The following is an 8212-nucleotide window of genomic DNA, read 5'->3' as shown; positions in this document are numbered from 1 at the left end:
TCATACAACCCTTAATTGAGTTGTGCTACATATCTTAGACTTGCACTAGTGTTATGATGGTCAAACCTTGGTTAATATGATGCAAACACATCAACAAGTTGTACACTTGAAGCTATAAGCATCAAGGATGAGAACCGTGATGAGCATCAAGCACCAAGAACCCGCCAGAACATATAACCTACTGTTTTTCGGGTCTTATCAAACCACCTGGGCTACTGGAAGGTTTATTTACAGCTACTTCGGTTCGATTAGATGATTTTCCGTTTAGACCTCGTCTTAATCCGAGTTACGGTTTAGGATCTATGGCCTCCCGAAAGTCACTACACCCTATTAACGTTGTGCTGAAATTTCTGACCTACTCACACTTAAACCGTCACCACGGTCAAACGAAGATGAGTTTGGTTCTGGAAAATGGTCAGTACCTAAGAGACTCATATACGGAGCTATGGCCACCAGTCTCAAATCATTTCAGTTTGTATAGAGACCGTGACGACTAAACGAAGTCAGCCTTTGTTTTAAACCCTATTCTTGTATGAAAACTTACTTTACCCTTTTGACTTAATGATGAATGATGATGATACTTAAGACCTAATTTACATACATTTAAACCTTTGAGAACAATTTACTGACTTAGTACTTTTGACTTAGGTTGAGGACTTTCGGACCAACCACTTGCTTACTATTTCCCGCGTATCGACTTTTACTACTTTTCACTGTGAGTTATAGCATCCCTTTTTACTTTAACTATTTTGGGACTGAGAATACTTGCGCATTTTACGTTTACATACTAGGCACGAGTACTTAAACTTATTATATGTGTGGGTTATTGATAATGCTAAAAACGAACATATATTTCATAGCATTATCCCTCAAGAAAGACAAGCTTTTAGTTGCAATTGTTCTATTTAGAAGTAATATTCGTTTAAATAATAAAAGGTGAAGACAAAAGACAGACTCGACGAATTGAAGATGCAAATGACCAAAAATCTCAAAAGTACAAAGTACAATCAAAGAGGTTCCAATTATTGATAAGAAACGTCTCGAAATTACAAGAGTACAAGAAGCGAAACGCAAAGTACAAGATATTAAATTATACGCAAGGACGTTCAAAAATCCGGAACCAGGACCAGAGTCAACTCTCAACGCTCGATGCAACGGACTAAAAATTACAAGTCAACTATGCACATAAATATAATATAATATTTAAATAATTCTTATAATTATTTATATATTATATAATATATTAGTAAACCGTCGGCAGAAGAAAACAACCACATGTGAGCCTCCCCAGCTGGCCATACGATCGAATGGCCTTGAAGGGCAAAGCTCATGCGATCGCATGAGCCCCTTTTTCTGGTCACAGGCCTATAAAACTCGCGTTTTTGGTGATCATAAAACACATCTTTTTCCTTCTTCATTCATCAACGTATTATATATATATATATATATATATATATATATATATATATATATATATATATATATATATATATATATATTATAATTTTAATTTTAATTTTAATTCTAATAATAAGGGTATGTTAGCGCATATTGTAAGGGTGTAAGTCGAAATTCTGTCCGTGTAACGCTACGCTATTTTTAATCATTGTAAGTTATGTTCAACCTTTTTAATTTAATGTCTCGTAGCTAAATTATTATTATGCTTATTTAAACGAAGTAATCATGATGTTGGGCTAAATACTAAAATTGGGTAATTGGGCTTTGTACCATAATTGGGGTTTGGACAAAAGAACGACACTTGTGGAAATTAGACTATGGGCTATTAATGGGCTTTATATTTGTTTAACTAAATGATAGTTTGTTAATTTTAATATAAAGATTTACAATTGGACGTACCTATAAATAACCATATACACTCGATCGGACACGATGGGCGGGATATTTATATGTATGAATAATCGTTCATTTAACCGGACACGAGAATGGATTAATAGTCACTAGAATTATTAAAACAGGGGTGAAATTATGTACAAGGACACTTGGCATAATTGATAACAAAGTATTAAAACCTTGGGTTACACGCAGTCGATAACCTGGTGTAATTATTAAACAAAGTATTGAAACCTTGTTACAGTTTAAGTCCCCAATTAGTTGGAATATTTGACTTCGGGTATAAGGATAATTTGACGAGGATACTCACACTTTATATTTATGACTGATGGACTGTTATGGACAAAAACCAGACGGACATATTAAATAATCCAGGACAAAGGACAATTAACCCATGGGCATAAAACTAAAATCAACGCGTCAAACATCATGATTACGGAAGTTTAAATAAGCATAATTATTTTATTTTCATATTTAATTGCACTTCTAATTTTCGTACTCTTTAATTATCGTAATTTTATTTTATCGCACTTTTATTTATCGCAATTTCATTATAGCTATTTACTTTACGCTTTAAATTAAGTCTTTTATTTATTTAATATTTTACATTAGGTTTTAACTGCGACTAAAGTTTTAAAAATCGACAAACCGGTCATTAAACGGTAAAACCCCCCCTTTTTCTAATAATAATATTACTTATATATATTTGTATTTTTATAAATTAAAACTAATATAGCGTTAAGCTTTGTTTAAAGATTTCCCTGTGGAACGAACCGGACTTACTAAAAACTACACTACTGTACGATTAGGTACACTGCCTATAAGTGTTGTAGCAAGGTTTAAGTATATCCATTCTATAAATAAATAAATATCTTGTGTAAAATTGTATCGTATTTAATAGTATTTCGTTGTAAAATATAAGCTATTTCATATACACCTCGCATAACATCAAGTATTTTTGGCGCCGCTGCCGGGGACTATTCTGCTTAAACACCGGAAGTGCAACGCTAATATATAAAATAAAATAAAAAGATTTTTATTAATTTTTAAGTCTACTTTTATAAAAATTACGCTTTTGTAAAAATACGTTTTAAAAATTCGAAAATATAAAAAGAAAAATAAAAATATAAATATTTTTAAGAGTTTATTAAACATATAAGTTTTATAAAGTTTCTTTAATTTTATTTTAGTTTGTAAAAAAATATATAAGTTTTATTTACATATATATAAATATATAAAACAGAAAACAGAAAAAAAAATAATAAAAACTCTCGGCCCGTACTGTAGCAGCCCGTAACCTGGCCCAAAATCAAATCTCATGCGATCGCATGAGCCCGAAGGCATAACTTCATGCGATCGCATGAAGGCACCTGACACGCCACAGTAAAACCCTAAACAGCATTAATTACGGGTTATTATTATTATTATTATTAATTAAACCCTAACTAGGTTATTATTATTATAATATTTAGTTTTAATTTTATTATTTTGTATTATTTAGTTTTAATTAGTTTAATTAATTTATATAAAATTAATAGTTTTATAAAATAAATAATATAAAAATAATATTTTTATAAAAATTATACTTTTTACAACTTTAAGTATATTTTTATATTTTGTCTCTTTTTATTTGTTTTTAGCGTAATATTTGTATTTTTCGCTCATTTTTAGTTTTAAATCATAGTATTTGCCACAGTTATTTTTATTTCTAGATTTTTAGGCTTAGCCGTAAAATCCCTTAAGTGCTTTTTCTTTAGATTAAGATTTAGGTGCTTTAGAATTTTACGACGCCATTTTTTTTTATTTTAGTACCTTTTTAAGTTATTGCCATTTGGGATATAGTTTTACTTGTAAGCTTTAAATTTTTTTTAGACGCAACTTTTAATTCTTAGTTTTTAGTTCCTATTTAAGTTTCAACGCGCTACTTTCTTATTTTTATTTTTCGACCCCTTTTACCTATGTATCAATTATCACTCCAATTAGTAATCTCAATTTGTAATTTTAATTTTAAGTTAGTGATAATAATAAGGTTGGGTTATTCGAGTGTTTTAAAGTTTTATAAGTCACTCTTTTTCTTTCTTATTTCTCCAATTTTAATTTTAATTTCGACGCGCTCTTTTTCTTTCTTATTTCTAGCCATTCTAGTTTTTAGGACTTAGAATTTTCTCTATTTCTTATCTAAATTTCTTTAAATTACTAAAATTTATTTTAAGTGGTTAAATTGATAGGCATCAAAATTTTCTGGTTCGTAGTAATAGTTGGATTTGTACGTGGACCGAGTTATTGGAGTCAAACAGTACTTAATTATATTGAGACCAAACGAATCCTGCCCCTCTGCTGCATCTTTTGGCTATTCGAAACGTGGGCAAAATCAGAAAAGTCTATTAATTGGATAACTTATATAATTTTTCTTTCTTTTTAAAAACTAATAGGATATTCAGTGAATGCACCGAGCAAAACGTTCACCACCTTTTGTACGTTCACCACCGGTAACTCGATCAAGACATCTAGCAAATATTGTCGCCGTTGATTTTTCTTTAGAATCGTCATCCAGTCGACCAAGTACTCCAATTCAAATTTCCGATAATCCATTTTTTGAACCCGACCTCACAATTGAGAATCCGGAGAATATTCAAGGACAATTCATAGATCCTGAACCATTAATCTTTCCTTCGGAACCACCAATCATTCAAACAGAGATTGTTGAGGAACGAACCATTAAATCAGAATCCTCTAGTGATTCAGATTCAACAAATTCAATCATGGAGAATCTGGAACCTTCAAGTATGAAAGACCGAATGAGAGCTAAACGCACTGGCCAAGGTCACGCAATTACTCAACCTGACATTAATGCACCAGATTATGAAATCAAAGGACAAATTCTACATATGGTGACTAATCAATGCCAATTTAGTGGTGCGCCGAAGGAAGATCCAAATGAACATCTTCATACCTTTAATAGGATCTGCACACTATTTAAAATCCGAGAAGTTAAGGATGAACAGATATATCTCATGTTATTTCCCTGGACTTTAAAGGGAGAAGCCAAAGATTGGTTGGAATCGTTACCTGAAGGGGCGATTGATACATGGGACGTTTTAGTTGAAAAATTTCTTAAACAATTCTTTCCGGCATCTAAAGCCGTAAGACTTCAAGGAGAAATTGTTACTTTCACACAGAAGCCAAATGAAACTCTATATGAGGCATGGACAAGATTTGGTAAGTTATTAAGAGGATGTCCGCAACATGGTTTAGACACTTGTCAAATAGTACAAATATTCTACCAAGGATGCGACATCACTACAAGGAAAGACATAGATATAGCAGCTGGTGGTTCCATTATGAAGAAAACAGAAACTGACGCTTACAAAATTATTGATAACACTGCTTCCCACTCACATGAGTGGCACCAAGAAAAAGATATCGTTAGATCATCTAAAGCAGCTAGAGCCGATTCTAGCCATGACTTAGATTCCATTTCCGCAAAGATAGATGCTGTCGAGAGACGAATGGAAAAGATGACTAAAGATATCCACTCAATACGAATTAATTGTGAGATGTGTGGAGGACCACATTTGACAAAAGATTGTCTCAGTATTGAACTAACAATGGAACAAAGAGAGAATGTTTCATATCTAAACCAAAGGCTTGGAAATAATTATCAGAATAATTATCAACCGCCAAGACCGATTTACAACCAAAACCAGAATTATAATCGCAATGTTCCATACAACAACCAACAAGGTCCTAACAATCAACAAGTATCCAACAATACTTACAACCAGCAAATACCTAATTTTCAAAACAAACCACCACAAACTGATGATAAAAAGCCGAATTTAGAAGATATGATGACGAAGCTAGTTGAATCTCAAACACAGTTTTTCACATCTCAGAAACAAACGAATGAACAAAATGCTCAAGCATTTAGAAATCAACAAGCTTCTATTCAAAATCTGGAACAAGAAGTAAGTAACCTAGCAAGGTTAATAGGTGAAAGAAAACCGGGAAGTCTACCTAGTGATACAAATGCTAACCCCCGGAATGAAACAGCTAAAGCTATTACCACAAGAAGTGGTATGACACTTAAACCACCTGAAATACCTGTAATTTCTGATGAAGCTATTCCTACTCCACAAGAACCACAACCTAAACAAGATAAGGAAAAAGAATCGGTAATTGAAAAGGTTAATGAAGATAACACAGTTAAAGCTAAACCTTATGTTAAACCATACCAACCACCACTTTCTTACCCGAGTAAAATGAGAAAAGAGAACCTTGAAGCCGAGCAATCTAAATTCTTGGATATGTTTAAACAGATAAATGTAAATCTTCCTTTCATTGATGTGATTTCAGGAATGCCTAGATATGCTAAATTTCTGAAAGATCTAATCTCAAATAGAAAGAAAATGGAAGAACTCTCGGCTGTTACTATGAATGCTAATTGTTCAGCAGTGCTGTTGAATAAGATACCAGAAAAACTATCTGATCCAGGAAGTTTCACAATTCCATGTTTTCTGGGTAGTCTTAGTTCAATAGAAGCATTGACAGACTTAGGTGCTAGTATAAATTTAATGCCATATTCACTATACACTAAACTAGACCTTGGAGAATTGAAACCAACACGAATAGGCATACAACTAGCCGATCGATCAATAAAATATCCTAGAGGAATAATGGAGAACATGCTAGTTAAAGTTGGTACTTTAGTATTTCCAGTAGATTTTGTTGTTCTGGACTTGGAAGAAGATTCTCAAGTTCCTCTCATATTAGGAAGACCATTCTTAAACACGGCTAAAGCAATGATAGACGTGTTCGGTAAGAAACTTACCCTAAGTATAGAGGACGAGAGTGTTACCTTTTCTGTTGATAGAGCAATGTAACAACCGCAATCTGCAGATGATACATGTTATTATATTCAAACTATAGAATCACATGCAGAATTGTTAGAAGAATTTCCAGAATTACAAGGAACAGAAGAATGTTCTTTAGGAGAAGGAACTGAACCAATTGATGAAACTGAAATGTTAGCTACACTTATGGCTAATGGATATGAACCAACAATAGAAGAAATTCAAATGCTAAAAGAAGAAGACAGATATCGATATAAATTATCGATAGAAGAACCACCGACATTAGAGTTAAAGCCACTTCCAAATCATTTGGAATACGCTTATTTACATGGTGAATCTGAATTACCTGTAATAATATCATCTTCTCTTACTGAAAATGAAAAATCTCAACTCATTTCTGTGTTGAAAGCTCATAAACCAGCTATTGCATGGAAGATTCATGATATTAAAGGAATAAGTCCTTCGTATTGCACACATAAAATCCTTATGGAAGAAGGTCATAAAACGTATGTGCAATGCCAACGAAGACTAAATCCTAATATGCAAGATGTTGTTAAAAAAGAAATTATTAAACTGCTTGATGCAGGTTTAATTTATCCAATCTCTGATAGTCCATGGGTAAGCCCAGTTCAATGCGTGCCTAATAAGGGTGGCATGACTGTTATCACAAATGAGAAAAATGAGCTTATTCCTACTAGGACTGTAACAGGATGGCGTGTATGTATTGATTATAGAAAATTAAATGACGCCACCAGAAAAGATCACTTTCTCTTACCTTTCATTGATCAAATGTTGGAAAGATTAGCCAGAAATAGTTACTATTGTTTTCTTGATGGTTTTTCCTGATATTTTCAAATTCCAATAGCACCCGAGGATCAAGAGAAAACCACATTCACGTGCCCTTATGGTACTTTTGCTTACAAACGTATGCCATTTGGACTTTGCAACGCCCCTGCAACCTTTCAAAGGTGCATGATGGCGATTTTTCACGACATGATAGAAGAATGCATGGAAGTTTTCATGGATGACTTTTCAGTCTTCGGTGATACTTTTGAATCATGTCTAGTTAATCTTGAACGAATGCTTATTAGATGCGAACAATCAAATCTAGTTCTTAATTGGGAAAAATGCCATTTCATGGTTAAAGAAGGTATCGTTCTTGGACATAAAATTTCAAAGGAAGGAATAGAAGTGGATAGAGCTAAAGTAGATATAATTGCTAAACTTCCACATCCTACCAATGTTAGAGGAGTTAGGAGTTTTCTAGGGCATGCCGGTTTTTACCGACGTTTCATAAAAGATTTTTCTAAAATTGCCACTCCTATGAATAAACTCCTAGAAAAGGATGCTCCATTCATCTTTTCAGATGAATGTATCAAATCTTTTAATATTCTTAAAGAGAAACTCACTAATGCCCCGATCATGATAACTCCAAATTGGAATCTACCGTTTGAACTAATGTGCGATGCAAGTGATTTTGCAATGGGAGCCGTTTTAGGACAAAGGAT

The 8212-nt window shown here is 33.0% G+C and overlaps 1 non-coding gene across 1 annotated transcript; it reads right to left on the bottom strand.

The window, feature by feature from the left end:
• Positions 1 to 4997: 4997 nt before the first annotated feature.
• On the bottom strand, positions 4998 to 5104 carry LOC139887159 (small nucleolar RNA R71). Its single transcript, XR_011773001.1, has one exon. It is a non-coding gene; the product is annotated as a small nucleolar RNA R71 (small nucleolar RNA).
• Between the last annotated feature and the right edge of the window lie 3108 nt (positions 5105 to 8212).

The sequence above is a fragment of the Rutidosis leptorrhynchoides genome, chromosome 1, assembly GCF_046630445.1.
Source record: "Rutidosis leptorrhynchoides isolate AG116_Rl617_1_P2 chromosome 1, CSIRO_AGI_Rlap_v1, whole genome shotgun sequence".
In the NCBI taxonomy this organism is placed as follows: Eukaryota; Viridiplantae; Streptophyta; class Magnoliopsida; order Asterales; family Asteraceae; genus Rutidosis; species Rutidosis leptorrhynchoides.
Note: the sequence above shows the minus strand (reverse complement) of the source record. Positions and strands in the feature narration are given on the sequence as shown.